Raw genomic sequence first — 26,486 nt, 5'->3', positions numbered from 1 at the left:
GATTAAACGATATAATCACTTATGAACTGTTTCAAAGTTTTAGGAGGAAGAATATTGTAATGCGTCACCTCGTAACTGAGAGAACTTGGTGAATTTTAGTCACCTCGTAACTTGGGAGAACTTGGTGAACCAAATTTGATTATGTGGTTAAACGATAGAATCACTTAACCGTTTCAAAGTTTTAGGAGGAACAGTCTAGTAATGCGTCACCTTGCAACTGAGAGAACTTGGTGATTACTAGTCACCTCGTCAGTTGGGAGAACTTGGTGAACCAAATTTGATTATGTGATTAAATGATAGAATCACTCACTTATGAACCGTTTCAAAGTTTTAGAAGGAAGAATCTAGCAATGCGTCACCTCGCAACTGAGAGAACTTGGTGAATACTAGCCACCTCGTAACTTGGGAGAACTTGGTGAACCAAATTTAATTATGTAATTAAACGAAAGAATCACTTATGAACCGTTTCAAAGTTTTAGGAGGAACAGTCTAGTAATTCAAAGTTTTAGGAGGAAGAATCTAGTAATGCGTCACCTCGCAACTGAGAGAACTTGGTGAATACTAGTCACCTCGTAACTTGGGAGAACTTGGTGAACCAAATTTGATTATGTGATTAAATGATAGAATCACTCACTTATGAACGGTTCCAAAGTTTTAGAAGGAAGAATCTAGCAATGCGTCACCTCGCAACTGAGAGAACTTGGTGAATACTAGCCACCTCGTAACTTGGGAGAACTTGGTGAACCAAATTTAATTATGTAATTAAACGATGGAATCACTTATGAACCGTTTCAAAATTTTAGGAGGAACAATCTAGTAATGCATCACCGCGCAACTGAGAGAACTTGGTGAATACTAGCCACCTCGTAACTTGGGAGAACTTGGTGAACCAAATTTAATTATGTAATTAAACGAAAGAATCACTTATGAACCGTTTCAAAGTTTTAGGAGGAACAATCTAGTAATGCGTCACCGCGCAACTGAGAGAACTTGGTGAATACTAGCCACCTCGTAACTTGGGAGAACTTGGTGAACCAAATTTGATTATGTGATTAAATGATAGAATCACTCACTTATGAACGGTTCCAAAGTTTTAGAAGGAAGAATCTAGCAATGCGTCACCTCGCAACTGAGAGAACTTGGTGAATACTAGCCACCTCGTAACTTGGGAGAACTTGGTGAACCAAATTTAATTATGTAATTAAACGATGGAATCACTTATGAACCGTTTCAAAATTTTAGGAGGAACAATCTAGTAATGCATCACCGCGCAACTGAGAGAACTTGGTGAATACTAGCCACCTCGTAACTTGGGAGAACTTGGTGAACCAAATTTAATTATGTAATTAAACGAAAGAATCACTTATGAACCGTTTCAAAGTTTTAGGAGGAACAATCTAGTAATGCGTCACCGCGCAACTGAGAGAACTTGGTGAATACTAGCCACCTCGTAACTTGGGAGAACTTGGTGAACCAAATTTAATTATGTAATTAAACGAAAGAATCACTTATGAACCGTTTCAAAGTTTTAGGAGGAACAATCTAGTAATGCGTCACCGCGCAACTGAGAGAACTTGGTGAATACTAGCCACCTCGTAACTTGGGAGAACTTGGTGAACCAAATTTAATTATGTAATTAAACGATGGAATCACTTATGAACCGTTTCAAAGTTTTAGGAGGAACAATCTAGTAATGCGTCACCGCGCAACTGAGAGAACTTGGTGAATACTAGCCACCTCGTAACTTGGGAGAACTTGGTGAACCAAATTTAATTATGTAATTAAACGAAAGAATCACTTATGAACCGTTTCAAAGTTTTAGGAGGAACAGTCTAGTAATTCAAAGTTTTAGGAGGAAGAATCTAGTAATGCGTCACCTCGCAACTGAGAGAACTTGGTGAATACTAGTCACCTCGTAACTTGGGAGAACTTGGTGAACCAAATTTGATTATGTGATTAAATGATAGAATCACTCACTTATGAACGGTTCCAAAGTTTTAGAAGGAAGAATCTAGCAATGCGTCACCTCGCAACTGAGAGAACTTGGTGAATACTAGCCACCTCGTAACTTGGGAGAACTTGGTGAACCAAATTTAATTATGTAATTAAACGAAAGAATCACTTATGAACGGTTCCAAAGTTTTAGAAGGAAGAATCTAGCAATGCGTCACCTCGCAACTGAGAGAACTCGGTGAATACTAGCCACCTCGTAACTTGGGAGAACTTGGTGAACCAAATTTAATTATGTAATTAAACGAAAGAATCACTTATGAACCGTTTCAAAGTTTTAGGAGGAACAGTCTAGTAATTCAAAGTTTTAGGAGGAAGAATCTAGTAATGCGTCACCTCGCAACTGAGAGAACTTGGTGAATACTAGTCACCTCGTCAGTTGGGAGAACTTGGTGAACCAAATTTGATTATGTGATTAAATGATAGAATCACTCACTTATGAACGGTTCCAAAGTTTTAGAAGGAAGAATCTAGCAATGCGTCACCTCGCAACTGAGAGAACTTGGTGAATACTAGCCACCTCGTAACTTGGGAGAACTTGGTGAACCAAATTTAATTATGTAATTAAACGATGGAATCACTTATGAACCGTTTCAAAGTTTTAGGAGGAACAATCTAGTAATGCGTCACCGCGCAACTGAGAGAACTTGGTGAATACTAGTCACCTCGTAACTTGAGAGAACTTGGTGAACCAAATTTGGTTATGTGATTAAACGATATAATCACTTATGAACTGTTTCAAAGTTTTAGGAGGAAGAATATTGTAATGCGTCACCTCGTAACTGAGAGAACTTGGTGAATTTTAGTCACCTCGTAACTTGGGAGAACTTGGTGAACCAAATTTGATTATGTGGTTAAACGATAGAATCACTTAACCGTTTCAAAGTTTTAGGAGGAACAGTCTAGTAATGCGTCACCTTGCAACTGAGAGAACTTGGTGATTACTAGTCACCTCGTCAGTTGGGAGAACTTGGTGAACCAAATTTGATTATGTGATTAAATGATAGAATCACTCACTTATGAACGGTTCCAAAGTTTTAGAAGGAAGAATCTAGTAATGCGTCACCTCGCAACTGAGAGAACTTGGTGAATACTAGCCACCTCGTAACTTGGGAGAACTTGGTGAACCAAATTTAATTATGTAATTAAACGAAAGAATTACTAAAGAACCGTTTCAAAGTTTTAGGAGGAAGAACCTAGTAATGCGTCACCTCGCAACTGAGAGAACTTGGTGAATACTAGTCACCTCGTAACTTGGGAGAACTTGGTGAACCAAATTTAGTTATGTAATTAAACGATGGAATCACTTATGAACCGCTTCAAAGTTTTAGGAGGAACAGTCTAGTAATGCGTCACCTCGCAACTGAGAGAACTTGGTGAATACTAGTCACCTCGTAACTTGGGAGAACTTGGTGAACCAAATTTGATTATGCGATTAAACGGTAGAATCACTTCAGCGTTTCAAAGTTTAAGGAGGAAGAATCTAGTAATGCGTCACCTCGTAACTGTGGGAACTTGGAGAATACTAGTCACCTCGTAACTTGAAATTTAATTATGTAATTAAACGAAAGAATCACTTATGAACCGTTTCAAAGTTTTAGAAGGAAGAATCTAGCAATGCGTCACCTCGCAACTGAGAGAACTTGGTGAATACTAGTCACCTCGTAACTTGAGAGAACTTGGTGAACCAAATTTGGTTATGTGATTAAACGATATAATCACTTATGAACTGTTTCAAAGTTTTAGGAGGAAGAATATTGTAATGCGTCACCTCGTAACTGAGAGAACTTGGTGAATTTTAGTCACCTCGTAACTTGGGAGAACTTGGTGAACCAAATTTGATTATGTGGTTAAACGATAGAATCACTTAACCGTTTCAAAGTTTTAGGAGGAACAGTCTAGTAATGCGTCACCTTGCAACTGAGAGAACTTGGTGATTACTAGTCACCTCGTCAGTTGGGAGAACTTGGTGAACCAAATTTGATTATGTGATTAAATGATAGAATCACTCACTTATGAACCGTTTCAAAGTTTTAGAAGGAAGAATCTAGCAATGCGTCACCTCGCAACTGAGAGAACTTGGTGAATACTAGCCACCTCGTAACTTGGGAGAACTTGGTGAACCAAATTTAATTATGTAATTAAACGAAAGAATCACTTATGAACCGTTTCAAAGTTTTAGGAGGAACAGTCTAGTAATTCAAAGTTTTAGGAGGAAGAATCTAGTAATGCGTCACCTCGCAACTGAGAGAACTTGGTGAATACTAGTCACCTCGTCAGTTGGGAGAACTTGGTGAACCAAATTTGATTATGTGATTAAATGATAGAATCACTCACTTATGAACGGTTCCAAAGTTTTAGAAGGAAGAATCTAGCAATGCGTCACCTCGCAACTGAGAGAACTTGGTGAATACTAGCCACCTCGTAACTTGGGAGAACTTGGTGAACCAAATTTAATTATGTAATTAAACGAAAGAATCACTTATGAACCGTTTCAAAGTTTTAGGAGGAACAGTCTAGTAATTCAAAGTTTTAGGAGGAAGAATCTAGCAATGCGTCACCTCGCAACTGAGAGAACTTGGTGAATACTAGCCACCTCGTAACTTGGGAGAACTTGGTGAACCAAATTTAATTATGTAATTAAACGAAAGAATCACTTATGAACCGTTTCAAAGTTTTAGGAGGAACAGTCTAGTAATTCAAAGTTTTAGGAGGAAGAATCTAGTAATGCGTCACCTCGCAACTGAGAGAACTTGGTGAATACTAGTCACCTCGTCAGTTGGGAGAACTTGGTGAACCAAATTTGATTATGTGATTAAATGATAGAATCACTCACTTATGAACGGTTCCAAAGTTTTAGAAGGAAGAATCTAGCAATGCGTCACCTCGCAACTGAGAGAACTTGGTGAATACTAGCCACCTCGTAACTTGGGAGAACTTGGTGAACCAAATTTAATTATGTAATTAAACGAAAGAATCACTTATGAACCGTTTCAAAGTTTTAGGAGGAACAGTCTAGTAATGCGTCACCTCACAACTGTGGGAACTTGGTGAATACTAGTCACCTCGTAACTTGGGAGAACTTGGTGAATCAAATTTAGTTATGTAATTAAACGATGGAATCACTTATGAACCGCTTCAAAGTTTTAGGAGGAACAGTCTAGTAATGCGTCACCTCGCAACTGAGAGAACTTGGTGAATACTACCCAAGTAACAGAACTAGCTGAATAACAGTTTCTTAAGCTAAAGTTTGCTTAAGAGTGCTTTATTCCATTCTTGTGCAACAAATATGTTTGTTGGGTAGTCACCTCGTAACTTGGGAGAACTTGGTGAACCAAATTTGATCATGTGATTAAATGATAGAATCACTTATGAACCGTTTCAAAGTTTTAGGAGGAACAATCTAGTAATGCGTCACCTCGCAACTGAGAGAACTTGGTGATTACTAGTCACCTCGTCAGTTGGGAGAACTTGGTGAACCAAATTTGATTATGTGACTAAATGATAGAATCACTCACTTATGAACCGTTTCAAAGTTTTAGAAGGAAGAATCTAGCAATGCGTCACCTCGCAACTGAGAGAACTTGGTGAATACTAGTCACCTCGTAATTTGGGAGAACTTGGTGAACCAAATTTAATTATGTAATTAAACGAAAGAATTACTAAAGAACCGTTTCAATGTTTTAGGAGGAAGAACCTAGTAATGCGTCACCTCGCAACTGAGAGAACTTGGTGAATACTAGTCACCTCGTAACTTGGGAGAACTTGGTGAACCAGATTTAATTATGTAATTAAACGAAAGAATCACTTATGAACCGTTTCAAAGTTTTAGAAGGAAGAATCTAGTAATGCGTCACCTCGCAACTGAGAGAACTTGGTGAATACTAGTCACCTCATAACTTGGTGAACCAAATTTGATTATGTGGTTAAACGATGGAATCACTTACGAACTGTTTCAAAGTTTTAGGAAGAAGAATATGATTAGTGGACTTGCAATGCGTCACAATAATAACAATGGGTCACCTCGCAACTGAGAGAACTTGGTGAACCAGGTGATCAAAATTACGTATGCACTATTACAAATTAGTAGGCGAAAGTGTATGATTAAAAAATAGACATTACTGCATCACATCGAAGCTTCATACTTTAAAAATAGATACATTAATCACTTACCCGCTTTTTGATAGTTTTAACATAGTAAAACCTACCCGTGAATTTTCGGATTTTTTTATACAGCCCAACAAAACACCCCCACCCCTAAGGTTGATTTTATTGGTTATAAAAATAATAATAACAGTAAAATAAGGATGTTTTTTAAACTAGTTCAATGCTGTAGGTGGCCAGGAGGGGGATGCCTATGAGAGTTATTTCCAGACGAAACTGTAAGAAATTAAAAATAGGTGAAAATTACTACTAGAACGAATTCGTAACTGTTGTTAAGTTTAATATACTACAGGGAGTGGCCAAAATGTTTGGGATAGGCAACTTTTTTTCTCTCGCAAAAATGTTCAACATGCTATAACTTTTCATCGAGTGCATCAAAAAATCTCAAATTTTGACTGTTTGTCAACCTATTATATGTGCATCTTTGGTACAAATTTGGGCTCGATTGATTTATGTTTCGCAAAGTTAGAACCGTTCGGGTAAAACACTGTTTTTTAGACAACTCATTTTTGAGTTTGAGCTGTCATATCTCGGAAACAAGTGAACCGAATTAAATGAAATTTTGAACGTACACGAACTGTAAATGTAAATATGTAAATGCTTCACAAACTGTTATAACATAGGTACTTTTTGAACGTTGAAAAAAGTTATCATGGATTGATATTTTTTGGATGTTTTTCAAAAAAAAAAATGTAATTTTTTTACATCATCTATATCTATATGAAAATGAGTTAGAAGTTCCTCTGAGGCAACAAAACTCAAGAACGGATGAACCGATCAGCACGACTCTTGCAAGGCTTGATGCGTATTCGTGGTGGCTGTGTTTATATGTACCTACAAAAAGTTACGTAAATCAACTAGAAAAGTAAGAAAATTGATAAAGTACATATTTTTCATGAGCTGGTAAGAAAATCAACACGATAGAAATAAAACCAATCTAGAGTGCGGTGATGTTATGAGCTCAACAGTTGTCAAACCACACAGCTTGGCACATGGCTTGGCAAGACAACGTTTGCCAGGACAGCTAGTTGTCAATAAATTGTAGTGTTGATATCCAAAAATTTTCCACTCCTGTTCTCAAGTTATCTCTAATCAGATATATTAGAGCCCATACAGATTGAAGAAAGAACACATTTAGTAGTTTTTGTGTGGTATTGTAAATTTGACTTATTTTCCTCTATATGGGTAAAAATTTCAACCCGGTGTAACTTAATTCGCCGTGAGAAAATATTACATTTTATAACGTCGTATTAAGTATCCATATATTGTTGATGAACGTTAAAAAAATCACTCAATTCGGTTCACTGGTTTCCAAGATATGACAGTTCAAAAATTATTTGTCTCAATAATAGTGTTTTACCCGAACGATTCTTACTTCGCGAAAAATTATTCAATCGACTCTAAATTTGTACCCATGATGCACATATAATAGGTCAAAATTTGGGATTTTTTGATGCACTCTATGAAAAGTTACAGCATGTTGAATTTTTTTGTTGGGGAAAAAAAGTTGCCTATCCAAAAAAGTTGCGTTCCAGCTGCAATGGACTTACGGCACAGAAACGATCAGCAAAGAAGGATAAAGGACAATTATTTCCAAAACATATGCTGTATTTGGTCAGTGTTAGTTGGCCTTTCAATAAATAAATTTACTTTAAAATCCTAATTACAGATGTGAAATGAATTCGATTTGATTTTGTATGAGAACTTATTGGACACGGTGTATTGAACATGTTTTCCTTCGAACCTCTCTCGAAATATTCTGAAAAGGCAATATTGACAATCTTAAAACTTTTGATCAAGTGCTTCGTGTGTCCGCTTGTTTCCAAAAAGTGCACCGCGAGACAAAAGGTCTGAAAAAATCCGCAGAAACTCCTGGATTAAACCAGAAGGTACAGAATCGGACAATAAAAATGCACCAAAGCCGTTTTCCCATACAAAAGTCAACTTTGGATTGCCATATCTCAGTTTTTTCTCAACCGATTGTTTTTATTTTTCTGTAACGAACTACAAGTTACAGAGAGGTTGAATTTTAACAATAAAAACGCACCAAGACAAAAAAAAAACAAAAACTAATTGTCATTATGGTGTGTGCGGTAAATATGTTTCTTTTGTGATGACGAATAAATTTGCTGAAGAGACCAACATGATTTGACTTCAGCATTTTTTACTATATTTTTTGTCTTAGTGCATTTTTATAGTCAAAACTCAACCTATCTGTAACTTTTGTATCAATAGTTTTCACCGAACTTCTTCATTAGTTTTTGAAAATTGAAGAGTTTAGTAGTTCGTCAAAGAAAATTTAAAACAATCGATTAAGAAAAAACTAAGACATGGCAATCCAAAGCTGACTAGTTTGTGTAGGAAAACATCTTCGGTGCATTTTTATTGTTAAATACTGTATCTGTGAAAAAAATCCTTCATAAAGTTCTGAAGCAGCTCCTGGAGGAATCCCTGAATGAACTCCTTGAAGATTTTCTAATAGCCTCCCTTGATGAATTCCTAAAGGAAATCCCGAAATAAATTTTGAAGGAACTTCTGGCGGAACGATTTCAGGGTATTCAGGGAATTCCTGAAGAAAAACTCCACGGGGAATACATTAAAGAATTCTAGGAAGATTCTCTGGAGGAACTTCTGGAAGAATCGCTAAGGGAACTCCTTGAGCAATCCCTGAAGGAACTCCTGGATTAAACTCTAAATGTATTCCTGAAGGAATCTATCAAGAAGCTGCTGGATAAAATTCTAAAAAAAAACTCTTGCAAGAATCCCTAAAGGAACTCCTTGAAGGTTTTCTAATTGCATCTAATAGCATTAAGGAATTCCTAAAGGAAATCTCGAAATAAATCTTGAAGGAATGATTTCTGGGTACTTAGGGAATCCCTGAAGAAATTTTCTGTAAAAACTCCACGGGGAATCCATTAAAGAAAGAATCCCTGAGGGAACTCCTTGAGCAATCCCTGAAGGAACTCCTGCATTAAACTCTAAAGATACTCCTGAAGGAATTTGAGAAGAAGTTGCTGGGTAAAGTTCTGAAAAAGAACTTCTGGAGGAATCCCTGAAGGAATTCTTTGAAGAATTTTGAAGAAATTCCATCGAGGAGCTCCCGGAACCAATTTTGTAGGAACTCCTGGAGGAATGCTTGCCGGGAATTCAGGGAATCCCTGAATAAATCTTTTGGAAGAACTTCAGAAGGATTCACTGAAAGAACTCCAAGAGGAATCCATGAAAAAACTCTAAGAGGATTATCTGGAAGAACTCCTGGAAGAATCATAAATGCAACCACTTGAAAAATTCTTGAAGGAACTCCTGCAATAAACATTGAAGAAACTATTGAATGAAACTGTGAAGAAATTCTTGGATAAGTCCTGGAAAAATTCTTGCCGTAACTCCAAGAGGAGTCCCTAAAGGAGGAATTTCTGAATGAACTTTAGGAAGATTCACTGAAGGAACTCCTAGAGACCTAGAGGAATATTGCCAGGAGGAAATCCCTGAAAGATTTCTGGTAGGCTACCTAATGGAACTCCTAGAAAAATCCAAGAACCTCCTGGCATGAAAGTTGAGGGAACTTCTTGATAAAATCCTAAAAGAACTCCTGGAAGCATCCCTACAGATACTCTTTGAGAAATCTTTAAAGAAAATTCTGGAATAAACCAAGAAGGAAATTCTGGAGGAATGCCTAAAAAAACTGAGGAACCGGTGAAGGAATCCTTGGAAGAAGTCCAGGAGGATTCACTGAAGGGATTCCAGTAGGAATCCCTGAAAGAAATCCTGGATGAGTTCGTGTATAAACTTCAGGAGGATTCTCTGAAGAAATCTCTGAGGGAACTCCTGGGACGATCCTAATGGAATTCTTTGAGAAATGCCTCACCAATGGAACTACTTGAGAAATCCCTGAAGGAACTCCTGAAATAAATTTTGAAGGAATTCCTGGAGGAATTCCCAAATAAATACCGGGATAACATGTGAAGGAACCCGCTCGAATCACAGAAAGAACCCATGCACATATCCCGGAATGAGCTCCTGGCTGAAGGAACTGCTAGAAGAATCTCTGAGAAAATTTCAGGAGGAATTCAGTGGGAATCTTCAAATATAATCTAGAAAGATTCCATGATAGATTTCTTAAAGGAACTACAGGAACCTCCTACAAAAGCCCTGGACAAATTCCCAAAGGAACTCCTAAAGGAACCCTGGAAAAAAAAAAATGATTCGCTGAAGGAAGTCCTAGAAGAGTATCTTGCCGAAAGGAACCGAATTGGGAATCCCTGAAGAACTCCTGAACGAAATTAGGAACAGAAAAAGGTGATTTGAACTAGGTGATGTCACGGTAACTTGATTTGTATTCAAATAATTATCAGGATCCATTTTTTCGGAAAACCAACTTACTACCCCGGCTCTTCGTATTTACGTATTCCTCCTACCTTGCTGCTGTGTTGTTGATTTTCTCCGATGTTTGAGCAGATCACTTCCTGGAATTAACACGAAAATACTCAACACCTGGACAATCTGCATCAGCAGACCGCCATCGGAAGTTTGCTCCGTCTCGTCTAACCACGCATGGGTCGGCGTACCAGCATTCAAGCTCTGATGGTTTCCATCAAACACTTCCGGCTCGATCAGACGCACAAAACATTGTTTTCCTACAAAAAAAAGACAAACGTATGGAACTGTATTTGCATCATCCAAAAATAAAGCTTTTTTCACCAATGCTAATCCAAATTTATCTGGATTTCCCAAAAATCTCCACAAGCATAACTAAGGTAAAATACACACCTGATACAAATTGAAACGCCAGCGACAGCCGTGTATCCGCGGACGACGGAGATTTGTTGATCGATACTCCGGAATGCACCGTTTTTACTTTTTCACTCCAAATCTTTCTTTTTTACGTTCCGGGAATAGGCCTTTTCATGTGACGTCTTAAATCAGCTGATTTTTCGGGCGTTTGACAGTTCTTCTATGAAGATGACACGTTCCAATGAGGTACAGATACAGGTGGCGCAGATAAACATTGCAAACCACTGATTGTCTCTTTTGTTCTCCCGCTGATCAAATGCAACTCAATTAGTGACGTCACTAATTGAGTTGCATTTGATCAGCGGGAGAACAAAAGAGACAACCAGTGGTTTGCAATGTTTATCTGCGCCACCTGTATCTGTACCTCATTGGACACGTTCGTGTTAGCAGCTGTTGTTCAAGCTTTGTAAACAAATGCATGCACGGATCTGTCACATGAAAAGGCCTATTGTTGGCGACTGTGGCCGTTGCAAACTTTGCTTTCGTTTTTTTTTTGTTTTCATTTGACAGATGCATAAGTAAACATGTCTCCATGTATATTCGTGATGCCATGGATGCCATGTATAAGAAAAGGAAGAGCAACCAATATCGAGGCAGAAGTTTTCGGCCGACAAAATGTATGGAGATTTGAACATTTTTTCAAATATTTCAAATATTTCGAATTTTTGGCAAAAAATATTTGGTAACGCAGATTGCTATCAAGATAGCCTACAACCTGTACCAAATATTTTTTCTGATAAAATTCTTTATTAGTGAAAAAACTGATTTTTATTATTTTCTTCATACATTTTCAAAGGTGAAAAACTCCTGCTCACTCGCGCCATCTGTTGCAATTTCCGCCGAAGCTGGTAATCCATTATGGTGACTTAGTCATGCTTATTTTCTAATACTCATGTAAACTGTCCAATTGAGCTTTTTGAGCTTAGTTAACAGAAATACTGATAGATTTTCGAATATAATAAGAACTTTTATGTATATTGTGCTCTGATTTTGCTGGGCTCGTTGCTTTACTAACAAGTGAAAAATCATCCAATGAATACATGTTGGACACATAGGGCCGATTTCTTCACCCTGGCTTAAGCGTTAAACCAGGTTATATATGGGTAAGCATGGTTTACCAATTAATCCGAGGTAAAGAAATCGGCTAATAGGGAATAGAGCGATTCCACGAACAAGTGGGAAATTTTTCCAGATTTTATTTTTTGTATTTTTTGATTTGCATGGAACCTTGCATACAAGTTTTTGGGGAACAAAAACGCCGTTTTGCATACTTGGTTCACCATTTTTAATCTAGCCTTACTTATGAGAAGGGCCTATGAAAAATGCACATGATATCTTCAAAAAATTGTATCTCGAAAACGGTTTGTCCGATCGGTTTGGTGTCTTCGGCGAAGTTTTAGACAATTGTTGGTGCTATATGGAGAAAATATGCACGGTAAAAAAATATGTTTGGTTTTTGTGATTTGAACTAAAATATAGATTTTCCCTCAAAAGTGACATGTCAATATTTTTTTTATTATCCTTATGTTATAGCTGACTGAAAATGGTACCTAGTGCACAGTGGGTTGTTCTGGAGAAAAATAGGTTACAATGGAAAAAAAATGTTTTAAAAAATTACGGTTTTCAAAAAAAGCTATTAAGTAAAGTCAAAAAAGTTTGTCGCCCTAATTTTATGAAAGTACATCAAATTTGCAAGAAAAAAGTACTTCGGTAACATTTTTCTAAGATGCACCGTTTAGAAGATATTACTAATTTAATATTGATTTTTTTGATAACTTAATAAGTTTTAGCCCTTTTCGAATGTACTCCGTGTTTCTCCAGTTTCAAAAGTATTTTTTCGGAAAGATTGGAAAATTTTGAGTTAAAATGACGCTGACAGCTTAAAGATTTGAGTGAAATTCTCTGCCTTAAAAGTATTTTGAAAAACAAGTTACAAAATCCCACTATCAGGAACAATGATTTCTTCCAGTGGTTTTTGATGTATTGTGTTGAAAATGAGCATTCAACTCTTGCATATCACAAGCTCCTCAATTAGCAAGATTCAAAAGAGCGAATAAGGCTTATTTTTCAGGGGTGGTATTTGTGCGCAATAAAAAATAACATTATACTTTGTACATCAGTTTATTTTTATTCCTGTATTTTTATCAAATTATTGTTTACACAACTTTCTTAACAATATCGAATATTTTGGCATCATTGTCAGGGCAGTTTGAATAAAGCTTTGCCTTTATTGTATTTTCTGATAGAGGAAGAAATGAGTGGAATTTTTGAGTTCCTTGAATTGTTTTTGCATTATTATATTGATTATTTAGCTGCAAAGACATATTTTCGTATTCTTCTGTAGTAGAATAACAAAATGACAACTTTGTAAGTTCTTCTTCTTTTCGTTTGTTTGCCCAATTAAACACCTCTCTTGCAGTCTTTATCGGGTGTTCGCGTTCTTTGGCTAAACTTGCTCTGGTAGCCATACGTTTTATCGTACCTCCAATAGCATCGCATGGACCTTTTCCGTGCGATGTTGCGAAGAAATGCCATTCAGCGTCAATACCATACTTTGACTTAAACTTACAAAGGCTAGAAAAGTTTTTTCGGTTTTTATACTGTGAAGCAGCACCATCTGACATAAAATAATTTTTTTTCATGTTTTTATTTTGATCAATTTGTTAAAAGTTCATCATTTTATCAATAAACAAATTAACAGCGACTGAATCATGTCTTAGTTCTTCTGAAATTATAATGAAGCTAAAATGTTTAATTTGCCTATTTTCAGTATAATATATTACGAAAGGATGGATTATGGCCTGTTGCACGTTCCAATGGTGTGATTGAACTTCATCCTGCAAAACGAAGCTGTAATTTTCAGAAAAGTCACAAATAGCCAAAAATTCACCATCTTGCAAGTTCTGTTTTGTAGTTTTCAAAAAATTGGATTGTTCGGTTTTTACAAAATCATGCGGAATCAAACTTTCTAATTTTGAGCTGAAAAATGTAACAAAGTCATCGGTTTGCTTTACAATAGTTTCTAAATCACATCTGTCAGTGGTAACCCATTGTTCGAATGAAAGCTTTTCTACAAAGTTTTCTTCCAGTTGTTTCAATAAACTGTCTTCTAAAACTGAGGTATCTGGGCAGTTTTTACATCTTCGTAGATGGCAATGAGTTGTCTTATTTTCGCAAAGTAATCTATTCGTTAATGTTTTTAGATCATTCAAGACATTGTATTTTTTTAAGCTATGTAGAATTAAATTGACATTTTCATGCGTAGTGCAAACGCAAACATTATGTGTTCCTGTGACGGGTTTTGGGTGAGGTGAGCTCTTGAATCAATATGTAGACGGCAAGACGAACAAATACGAAAATCCTTGGTGTTCAGTGTGGATACCTTGGAAAATCCAATTGACTTTAGTTTTTGGATGATACCATCCGTGAGATATCGCAGCTCTTTCGAACACTGAATGTCTTTGAATGGACGAATACATCTGATTTTACTCATTTTGTAATCTGTAACATAGAAAATATTTTCCAATTGTTAGTTTTGAACGAAAATATCACAACACATATAATTAAAATGTGTATTTAAAACTTACCTTTGCACCAAAACGTGTTACACTTTCCTTTACAATTATTATGTTATCAAACAACACTGGATCTAGTTCAAAAACACTGGATTATTAGCTGAAATTACTATGAAATCACTATGCTTCTAGCAACCTTTCTGCATTTACTGTTTGGTTTTCCCTAGTACATACTGGATGAATTCAGAACCGAGTCAGACATTATTATACAGCTCACGGGTATAAATCATAGAATGCTGGGTAAAGACTGCTGGAAGATAGGTAGAGTTGAACGCTCAGGTATCGTCAGGTACGAGTTTGGAGAGTTGGAGCGAGGTAGATTTGCTGGCGTAGGTATATTGTTATTGAAGAAGATTGTAAATTGTATATACCTGGAATGAATAAAGAGTGCGGCGGTTGTTGATTGAGGTATCAGTCGGCAGCCGTCTAGTTTGATGGAAGGTGACTAATATTATACTATTAGCTTTTAATTACTCTTTCGGCACACGCCATTGATACACGTACTTTAAGGTAAGCATATGTAATATTTTTTTTACCATCAATGTTTTGGAAATGTCATAAAATATTAAAAAGCAACAAACAGTGATGCGCAAAGTGTACCAAGATTTACGTAATTTGAGGTTTCAATACAACATTTTAACAACTGTTTAACAACTTTTATTAGTTCTTTTGTGCTTCTTTTCGGAATTATTCGATGATATTGACACATTTTGATTGCTAAATAGTTATAACACATGGAAGATGGTTGAAAGGTATCGAATGTACGAATGACTTTTGTAATTCAACTCTAATGATTAGTTCCCACTTTGTAAGTACAGTGAAGTGGTTTTTCGGTTTTATGACTTAGTCGTTTTAATCACTATTCCTTTTTATTTCGATTTTGTCATACTCCGCAAGGACAAGTGACATTTCTCCTCATACTGAATATGTTGTCAAAAATACTTCGCATAAAATGAAGAATTTTACTCTGTAAAAAGGTGATTTATTTTATGCAGTCATAACATTGGAACCAAAATGCAAGTTTTTATCAAGAGCAAAGTGTCTTATAAAAAAAATTACAGATGGCCCAGACAAATATATGAAAAAAATCACTGCACGAGACTACTATTATTGAAATTTTATCAGATTACTTGCAAATAGATATGTTTCCAATATATTTTAGGCATATACTATAAAATGTCATTCACATTGACATATATGAGGCATCGCATGCGTTACATTCGGTGGGATAAATTCTTAATTGAAACTTGTGATGTTTTGAAAAAGATTTCAATACAATTTCTATAATTAACCTTGTCCAAATGATTGTTCGATTTAAAAAAAAAAGTTATGACATTCAAATTGCTTATCACTTACAAATTGCTTATCAATTTTACTCTGTAAAAAGGTGATTTATTTTATGCAGTCATAACATTGGAACCAAAATGCAAGTTTTTATCAAGAGCAAAGTGTCTTATAAAAAAAATTACAGATGGCCCAGACAAATATATGAAAAAAATCACTGCACGAGACTACTATTATTGAAATTTTATCAGATTACTTGCAAATAGATATGTTTCCAATATATTTTAGGCATATACTATAAAATGTCATTCACATTGACATATATGAGGCATCGCATGCGTTACATTCGGTGGGATAAATTCTTAATTGAAACTTGTGATGTTTTGAAAAAGATTTCAATACAATTTCTATAATTAACCTTGTCCAAATGATTGTTCGATTTAAAAAAAAAAAAGTTATGACATTCAAATTGCTTATCACGACTCTAGATAATCACGTTAATCCACTGTTTCATCTAACTCCACACGTTTCAACTTGACCCGGTGTACCTTATTTTAAACAAAATGTTGAATAATCGTTTTTGAATCCATTAACATAAAATGACAACGCCAATCTTATGTATTTTGTGTAAACTTTTTGTTATAAGAGTCTCAACAACCCACTTAATCCTAAAGGTATCATTTTATATGTAACCAGGAGATAACTCCGGTGAGACTGTTCGCTGAACAAAATCTACAGTTTTTTTTTTAAATTTGATGACTATATGGACAAAAGTCCTCAACAGATCAGAGGCAGATTTTTTACAAATAAGTCACGCACGTTCAGTAAGTCGACTCATACTTTTTGGCAAATATTAATGGGGATGTGGTTTGACATGTAAAGTATATGCAACTAATAAACGCCATTTTAGGCAAATTGACATATGGAGAGTATGTGCTGCAAATGAATGAGTCGCACCAATAAGAAATATTTGTTTACGTCCATTACAAATATCTTTGTACCAAACATATGGAAGGAATGTAGACTTTTATGATTTATTACTTTCGGCAGACTGTAGTGGGCTGGACACATGAAACGTATGCCGAACGAATTTAAACACGTTGTACAGACTTTTACATTCGTTTCTCTCTAAATGGTTATAGATTTATTATTAGAAAGGGGACTCTTTCTGGTGAAGTTTAGTTTGTCAGATTTGTGTAATACCGTATTATATAAGAAAAGTCGTAAAATACTAAAATCGAATTTATTTTAATTTTCCCCGATGAAAGATTTTTTAACCTCCAGAATCTTTTTCTATACAGCTAAGGCTAACTTATAACGAAAAAATATTTTAGGTTCATGAAAGTGCGATAATAATCCTGTTTCAACACACCGTGCGTCGCCCGTTCGTTATTCAAGAACCGTCACTAATGCGTCGAAGGACTCGGGAAGCGAACACAATACCATTGCAACCTGCCACTTCTCGGTAATCTCGTCGTCCCCAATGTCAGCGATGCGCTGCACCAAGTCGGTGAACTCCTGCAGGTACTGCTCCATGTCGCCTTCTTCTGCCAGTTCAAGATGAGTTAACTTTTTAAGCAAATAAACCTCTGACCCCTTGTCGTGGTAGTCTTTGAGGGATTTCCACGCTTCTTTCGCCGAAGTGCATCGCCGCACCAAGCTCCTTTGACCGTCGTCCGAGCACAGACCGATGGTAGCTCGTGCCTTGGTATCCGCCTTCGTCCCTCGATTTGGCCCCTGTAGAGGACTGCTGGAGAACAGTAACAGCAGCCATCAACGACGCAGCCAAGAGCACCATCGGGTATGTGTAAAGAAGTCGTCGAGCGATTTTGAAGAAGAACGCTGCACGGGTGGTAATGTTGCAGTAAGGAACCCGGCAGAACGTTACAAACAGAAGCGGAAGCAGCAGACCCGTCTCTTTCGGGGGAAAAAGCGCCGCCTGGAAGAAGCGGAGTGCGAGGAAATGGTACTGCTGTGCCATTCCAATGAAACACGGAAGTTCTACGAGAAGCTCAACGCATCCCCCAACGGCCTCGTGCCGCGAGCCGAAATATGCTGGGATAAGAACGGAGGCTGTCACCTAGAACGAAGGAGTTCGTGGGGAGTTATCAAACCGGCTTCATCGACCGGCCGGTCGACAACGAACCACATCTTCACCGTACAGCAAATCCTCCAGATATGCCAAGAATACCAGGACCCAACGCATCACCTGTTCATCGACTTCAAAGCGGAATTTGTACGATAGTATCGACCACACACAGCTATGGAAAATCATGGACGAAAACAGCTTTCCTGGGAAGCTGACTAGACTGATTGCAGTAATGATGGACGGTGTGCAAAGCTGCGTAAGAGTTTCGGGTGGATTATCCAGTTCATTCGAATCTTGCCGGGGACTGCGACAAGATGACGGATTCTCATGGCTTTTGAAGGTATAATGCGACGAGCCGGGCTGTTTGCCAGTGGTCTTGAAGGAAAAGTGCTGTTGTTTATAGAGAAATGAGGTACATACAAAGAGTGCGCAAGTTTCACCCCATTCTGATTTGGGATCTAATGGAAGACTCTCGGTGTTTTCTTTTCGCGATTCCTTAATGCGTCAAACATCGAAAGCAGGCAGAAGTTTCGTGTGAAATTTCGATCAAATAGTGCGTGTGATGTGGCCATTCTCAAGTTGTCATTCAAATAGATTCAACTATCAACGTTAGGCCTTGGACGTACGAAAAATCATTTCTTAAGCGGATCTACGGATGGGATATTCGAATTCGGTGAGAGCGTTTCATGCTTCTTGTATTGTGAATTTTCTCAACAAGATTATATATATTATCTCATAGCGGTATGTCCACGCATCGTTCCTCTCCTGTAGATTCTAGAAGTGATTCTGAGCTGAAGTTTATTGAACTCGAATCATTTCAAAGAATCATCTTTGCGGTAAATACTACGCAGTAGGCCTGGCCGCTTTAACGCTTGTGTCATATCTTCGATATGCTGCAAGCATCAATATTGACATCAATATTGAAACGAATTTGCATTACATCAAATTCAAGATTAAACTGAATCAACTATATTTCTCCATAATACATGATTCGAGGCTGCCGCTCTCCATCATCGGGCGCACCCAAGGTTCGCGAAGTCATGCTTCACCTGGTCCACCCATAGTGCTCTCTACGCTCCACGCCTTCTTGTACCAACCGGATGGTTAGTAAACACCAACTTTGCAGGGTTGTTTTCAGGCAATCTTGCAACATGCCCTGCCCACCATATCCTTCCGGCTTTGGTCACCTTCTGGATGCTGGGTTCGCCGTAAAGTGCAGCTCGTGGTTCACCCTTCACTGTTCACCTCGAATCTGAACAGCTTGACTACAGCTTCTATATTTCAATATACTAACGTGGCACACAACCGAATGGATGCATAAAAGCAACAAGAGCTCCCTTTTCAATTAGATTGATCCCTACATCTATATTGAATGCAAACCCTACCAGATGGAAGCTCACTGTATTCAATTTTCTATCGAACATAGAGACAACGCATAAGATGTTGTTCATAAACCCTGTGAACTACATCTACCTAAACGAACCTTCGCCAATGCAGAATATGGAAAATGGAGTATAGAATGTTGTAGACACATGCTCGGTTATCGTTCCTCCCCATAGCTTCACATTGTCGACGAACTTGCCCCAAAAGCCTAGACGAACGTCATCCAGGCATGCTCACTTCAGATTTTGTGTGACAGAGTAAATTGCATCAACTTCCCACGTACACATTGATCTACTGTCGAGGTAAGCTCTGCCATGCCATGAACAACCCGGCAGAACGCACTTGATTTCGTTCAAATATCAATTTAATTAAATCATAAATAATAAATCAGTTCCATTGAACTACGGACAGCGAGCGGCTCCGAGTGCTTTCACTCACATAAGCACGCATAGAAGGCCTCTACAGCCTATGTAGGTACGCAGGAATACGACACAACCGGGAAAACCTCTTTTCATTAGACAAAATGTGCTTTCCATAGCTCGCTCTGGCGGTTCTTTTGTATCGTGTGTCTGTGCGTTTGCTTAATGCCTCTGTATAGACCATTCATCGGATCGGTTCATTCATTCGGAGCGGAGGGCGTAAAACAGGAAGTGTTCCCATCCGTGATGACGGCGCAGTGCAGAGATTGAAGGGGTGGGGATGGTAGAAATTGCATATCCCGGGTAGAGCTTAATAGCAAAAGAATGGCAAATTTTACCATTAAAACAGAATGTTTGAATGGCAAAATATGTTATTTGTTTGTTTGAAATAAGAGTTAAAATAACAAAAATAATAACAAAATTTTGGTAGCAGAAAAACTTAAAAATAACTTATTTTGCCATTGTAATAACAAAGTAATGGTAAAGCATGCGGATTAAATTGAAGAACAAAATAAGTTATTATTGAGATATTGATAACAAAATAAGACCCAAATTAACTGTTATCGGTGAATAACAAAATATGACATTCTTGAGTTATTGATAACAGAATAAGAACAAATTTAGCTGTTTATGTTGCGATCAAAGTAATGGTAGGTTTAGTTGTTCAAATTCAATTTTAAAATAATGGTAGATTCAGTTATTATTTCAAAGTAGCGAAATACGTCGAATTGAAAAGTTATGCTTGAAATATACAATATACAAACATTAAAATATGTAATGGTGCCTAATGTTTATAAATAATTTCTCACAATATCAAAATAATGGCAAATTTAGCTAGGAATGTAAATTATGTTATTGTTTTGATATTTTATACAATTCATTATAAAAGGTGCTAAATTGCAAGTTTTACCATGATAGTAATTTTTGTTATTGATGTGTTATTTAGCATTATTCATGAATAACATATCAATGACAAGATTTGCTATGATTGTATATTTTGCTATTGATTTGCCATTTTAAGTTTTTCATAATAACAGAAGAATGGCAAAACGAGATATGATGGCAAAACCAGTTATTATTTTATCCTTTGTTTGCCATTAGCCTCTATCCGGGATTGGATTTATGTGATGAATTTCCACCAAAGCCGTACGCAAACTTCCGGTGACGATTGAATTTCTGGTAAATTGCGAATGCTGCCGAGCGGAATCTATTGATGAGGATGAGGCTGGAATGGAAATCAACCAACGCCAACGGTATGGGAGTAATTCAAAGCGCGCTGGTTGCCGCGGAGATCCGGTTGTGTTTGATGTAATTTATGTAATGGCACGGATGCGACACAGTTTATTGGATTGCCACCTGTACTCGACGGGCTCTTCTTCCACTATGTACTGCTAAAGCGTTTTCGATCCCATTCAAGGGGTAATGAATCATGATATTAGTTTTCTGTGGCATAAAACTGACTTGCATTCGTTTTGAAACCGTGTTGAACGGGAGTAGTTATATATTTGGTTTTAAATGGTACCACTCCATTGATCTAAGCCAAGTAATGGGCAATATGCAACACCAATTCAATCGACAGATAAGAATGCCGTTCTGAAAGTAAACTTACTATTTGCCTTACGAAATTTTTATTTGAATCAAATTTAGGTTTATTTCTTCTACTTCTTCTTTTCTTCTTCTTACTTACCTTACCGATCAGGCTAAGGCCGGGGTGGCCTCTGCTGTACATAGTAGCCGCCTCCATTCCACTCGGTCCATGGCTGTTTGTCTCCAGTTCCGCACTCTGCGTAGGGTCCGCAGATCGTCCTCCACTTGGTAGACCCACCTAGCTCGCTGCGCTCCACGTCTTCTTGTACCGGTCGGATGACTCTCGAGAACCATTTTAGTCGGGTTGCTATCCGACATCCTGATGACGTAACCCGCCCACCGTAGCCTACCGATTTTCGCGGTATGGACGATGGTTGGTTCTCTCAGCAGCTGATGCAGCTCGTGGTTCATTCGCCTTCTCCAAGTCCCGTCTTCCATCTGCACTCCGCCGTAGATGATACGCAACACCTTCCGTTCGAAAACTCCAAGGGCGCGTTGGTCCTCTGCACGTAGGGTCCATGTTTCGTGCCCATAGAGGACGACCGGTCTAATCAGCGTTTTGTAGATGGTTAACTTCGTGTTACGGCGAACTTTATTCGATCGTAGAGTTCTGCGGAGCCCAAAGTAAGAACGATTTCCTGCCACAATGCGCCTCTGAATTTCTCTGCTGGTGTCGTTGTCAGCGGTCACCAGTGAGCCCAAGTACACGAATTCTTCAACCGCCTCGATTTCATCACCGTCGATATGAATTCGGGGTGGCGGGCGCGGTGATTCCTCCCTGGAGCCCTTTGCCATCATGTACTTTGTTTTCGACACATTAATGACTAATCCGATTCGCCTGGCTTCACTCTTTAGTCGGATGTACGTTTCCGTCATCGTCTCAAATTTACGAGCAATAATATCAATATCATCGGCGAAACCAAGCAGCTGAACGTGAAAATCGTCCCACTCGTGTTTATCCCCGCTCTTCTTATTACACCCTCCAAAGCAATGTTGAACAGCAAGCACGAAAGACCATCACCTTGCCGTAACCCGAGCAAAAGCGAATAACAAAATGATAACAAGTTCTGTTACCTGGTTATCATTAGTTTGATAACTGAGTTTGTTATCATTTAGGTTGAATTAAGAGCCAACATAACAAAAATGATAACTCAAATTTACTTCTCGAATATCAACATGATAAGAAGTTAAGTTATCATTAAGTTCAAATTGATAACTTATTGTGTTATACAATATTTTGCTCAATATTGCATTGAGTTATCAACATGAAAAATACAGCTGATTGATAACTGGTTTTGTTATCAATTAGTTATCATTTAAAGCTATTTTATCGACGAAAATAGTAAAAATCTACTTTACCGACATCATCAGCAATTGAAAAAAGTTTTATATTATTCACAACCCATGTTTGCTACTATTGCGCTCAGCGCTGATCGAGTGATTGCCGGTCGCAGCCGATAGCCCCTATACCAACGGGACTCAGTGAGAGCGAGAGTAATTGAAAGCAACGCTTCCGTACTACAGTCGCATTGAATGTGCAATTAAAGCTTTGGAATATGCGTTTGAAAACTGATAACACATTTTGTTATCATTTAGTATTTTTATGTTATCGCGATAGACCAAAATTATCGATAACCAAATTTGTTATCATCTGGTTATCATCAATTGCAAAAGATGATAACAAAAATAACAAAATGATAACACCGATAATACAATTTATTATCAAAGTGATATCACCTTGTTATCCGCCTTTGCTCGGGAACCCTCTGCGAGATTCGAAGGGACTCGAGAGTGTCCCTGATACTCGAACTACGCACATCACTCGATCCATCGTCGCCTTGATCAACCGTATCAGTTTATCCGGGAATCCGTATTCGTGCATAAACTGCCATAGCTGATCTCGATCGATTGTATCATACGCCGATTTGAAATCGATGAACAACTGATGTGTGGGCACGTTGTATTCGCGGCATTTCTGCAACACCTGGCGGATGGCGAACATCTGGTCCGTTGTAGCGCGTTCACCCATAAATCCAGCCTGGTATTGCCCCACGAACTCTCTTGCAATTCATCTTCTTCTCCCTCTTATTATTATTATTATTATTATTATCGTTATAGAGTTTTGGCACTTCTCAGTAAAAAATGCTGGAAACTTTCATCTACCCCGGGCAATCGGAATGCTAAAGGGAATTAGGCTCTGTGGATCTCATTAGCCGGTTTGTTATGCTTATCCTAATGAGTCTGCTTCGGATGTCAGTTGTGGTGATTCAGGAACCGCCTAACTGTACTACAGATTCCAAGAATCACCGCTTTCAGGATGCTGTTCAGGTCCTTCTTCAGTTCCAGCCCGTCTAGGAACCTTAGGAGAGATTTAGGGACAACTCCTGTTGCCGATAGGACAACCGGAACTATACGGACGTCCTCCAAGTGCCACATCTGCTTCAACTCCTCCGCTAGGTCGTGGTACTTGGTTACCTTGCCGGAGAACGTTGATTGGACATTATGGTCAACGGTACAGCGATGTCGATGAAGGTTACCCGCTTCATCCTTTTGTCGTAAACCACAATGTCGGGCCGGTTGGCACGAATGAGGACGTCCGTAATGATCTCGCGATCCCAGTACAGCTTTATGCAACTATTTTCCAGAACCGAGTCCGGCTGGTACTTGTAGTAGCATACAAATCTGTCGACCAAGTTGTGCTTCAAAGCAAGCTGTTGGTGCACAATCTTGGCAACTTCGTTGTGACGGTCGAGGTAGGCAGATCCAGTGAACACTGAAATATGCCCGCAACTGCTGGATCTGGGAGAAACATAGTGCCTGGATATTGGTGACGCATCTTCCTCCTACTGCGCGTGGCAGGGTGACTCTCTCGATGGACGACTTTGGATGGCGCATGCGGTGCTTGGTGAACGCCACTCGTACTGCTCGTTCTAACGCCTCGAGGTCAGTCTTGGTCCACTTTACCACCCTAAAGCAGTAGGCCAACAGGGACACAGCAAACGTGTTGATCGCCTTCACCTTGTTGCCGGCTGACAGAAAGCTCCTCAGAACACAGTTGACACGATGCAAGAACTTGTCCTGCAGTTCCTTCTTGATCGCTGTGTGGCGAATACCTCTCAGTTGCAGGAAGCCAAGGCATTTGTACGCTTCGCCTTCAATCATATTCCGAATCTCCTCCTGTTCGTTGACGCGGAAACAGCTGGCGTCCACTACTTCATCCCGGCGAAGATGGACTGACCGACATTTGTCAATTCCAAACTCCATCCGGATGTCGTTACTGAACACCGTCACTAGCTGCAACAGTTGATGCAGCCTCTGTACTGATTCCGCAAACAGCTTCAGGTCGTCCATAAAGAAGGTGTGGGTTATTCTTGTACTCCTTCCCCCACTTTTTAGTTGGTAGCCATAGTTGTATTGGTTGAGCGCTCTGCTGAGGGGGTTCATCTCAAGGCAGAACCAAAGCGGACTAAAGGTATCGCCTTGAAATATCCCCCTCTTGATGCTGAGAGCTCTGGACCGCAACACAGCTGTTCCGTCGGTAATTTGTAGGGACGTGCTCCACATCCCCATAGCGTGTTGTATTAGCCTGATGACGTTATCGTCTACCTTGTACAACTGCAGTATCTTATAAGATGGTACGAGTGTGGTACTGAGTCGTACGCCTTCTTGTAGTCGATGTACGCCATGCTCAGGTTCCTCTGCTTTTCGGTGACTTGACCCACAATGACTGCGTCTATGATGACCTGGTCTTTGCAGCCTTGCGTGTTTTTGCGATACCCTTTTTGTTCCTCGGTCATCACGTTGTTGGCATCGCAGTGGGATTGTATCCTCCTCGCTATTATCGACGATAGCACTTTGACCAGATTTGAAAGGCACGTTATTGGTCTGTACTTTGCTGGGTCAGCTGTGTTTTGGTCCTTCGGCAGAAGATAAGTGATACCCCTGGTAATGAACTCTGGTAGCTGCGTGGGGTCTTCTAGCACCATGTTGAAGCATTCCAGCATCCGCCCGTGAATCATCGTGAGTTTTTTATACCAAAAATTGTGCACGAAATCGGGTCCTGGTGCAGCCCAATTTCTGGTATACCGGGTAACCTCACGTATATCCTGGTCGGTTACTACCCGACACAGAGAACAGACATCCAGGCTAGAACAAATTTCATTCAGAAAGTTGTGTGAGGATTTGAATCTTAACTTGAGTGAGGTTGCAAACCAATACACGATGACAACACTTACGCCGCCAAACACCATATTGCCACAGTCAGTGGTGAATTGAAACATTTCAAGTGGTGAATAACATTAGTATGGGAAATTATCCGATTGCAGCGCCATGCTATTGCCACTTGTGTTGCCGATTTCAAATGGCCGTTAAATTCCTTACACAGCTTCGGAACTGGACTTGGATGTCTGTTCTCTGTGTACCCGAGTAGAAGTAAAAATCATAACAATATCATCATTTGATATTCCTCAGTGAAGTACTCAAGATCATAATTAGCTGGATAATTCACCACTTGAAATGTTTCAATTCACCACTGACTGTGGCAATATGGTGTTTGGCGGCGTAAGTGTTGTCATCGTGTATTGGTTTGCAACCTCACTCAAGTTAAGATTCAAATCCTTACACAACTTTCTGAATGAAATTTGTTCTAGCCTGGATGTCTGTTCTCTGTGATTGTAGTAATGAGCTGAATTTTTGTATGGTGAGAAGGTAAATTCTCAATCTCTGCAACGAAATGACGCAAAAAGCCTGGCTGTTATGATACCTTGCCTAACCTAATAGTGTTTGAGCAAAACTTTAGGTAACTGTGTTATTGTTTTCTCCATTTCTTGCAACAAAGTTTTCCAAAGTTTTATTCCAACAGCACCAAATAAGGCAAGGAATCATAATACCCACGCCTCTTGCATAATTTCGTTGTAGAAACGTAGCATTTACCTTCTAGCCATAAAAAATCAGCTAAAAATCTAGTATGTACTTCGCTGAACGTGCGCTATTGTGAACTGTCGCCCAGAAAAGCTTTGGAAACATTTAGAAGATCGTAGTCGTCACGACTATCGTCTGTTCGTATACCTGAGGCAGAATCGCTACGCAATTCGTTGGTTGAAACTCAAAAATCTTGTCGTCTGCAGCGGTATGTTTTGTTGAATCTAGAATTAAACGGTCCGTTTTTCGATATAGGGTGCCTGT

The 26,486-nt window shown here is 38.6% G+C and overlaps 1 protein-coding gene and 1 long non-coding RNA gene across 6 annotated transcripts in view; both read right to left on the bottom strand.

The window, feature by feature from the left end:
• The window catches only part of LOC109410101 (uncharacterized), a 203,524-nt gene that overhangs the window by 75,724 nt on the left and 101,314 nt on the right, over positions 1–26,486 (bottom strand). The window lies entirely within an intron of this gene.
• LOC134291395 (uncharacterized) lies at positions 5,052–11,121 on the bottom strand. Its single transcript, XR_009999070.1, has 3 exons — positions 10,942–11,121; positions 10,590–10,808; positions 5,052–6,390 (listed from the first exon to the last, which is right to left on the bottom strand). It is a non-coding gene; the product is annotated as an uncharacterized LOC134291395 (long non-coding RNA).

The sequence above is a fragment of the Aedes albopictus genome, chromosome 3 (genome assembly GCF_035046485.1).
Source record: "Aedes albopictus strain Foshan chromosome 3, AalbF5, whole genome shotgun sequence".
NCBI classification, from domain to species: domain Eukaryota; kingdom Metazoa; phylum Arthropoda; class Insecta; order Diptera; family Culicidae; genus Aedes; species Aedes albopictus.
Note: the sequence above shows the minus strand (reverse complement) of the source record. Positions and strands in the feature narration are given on the sequence as shown.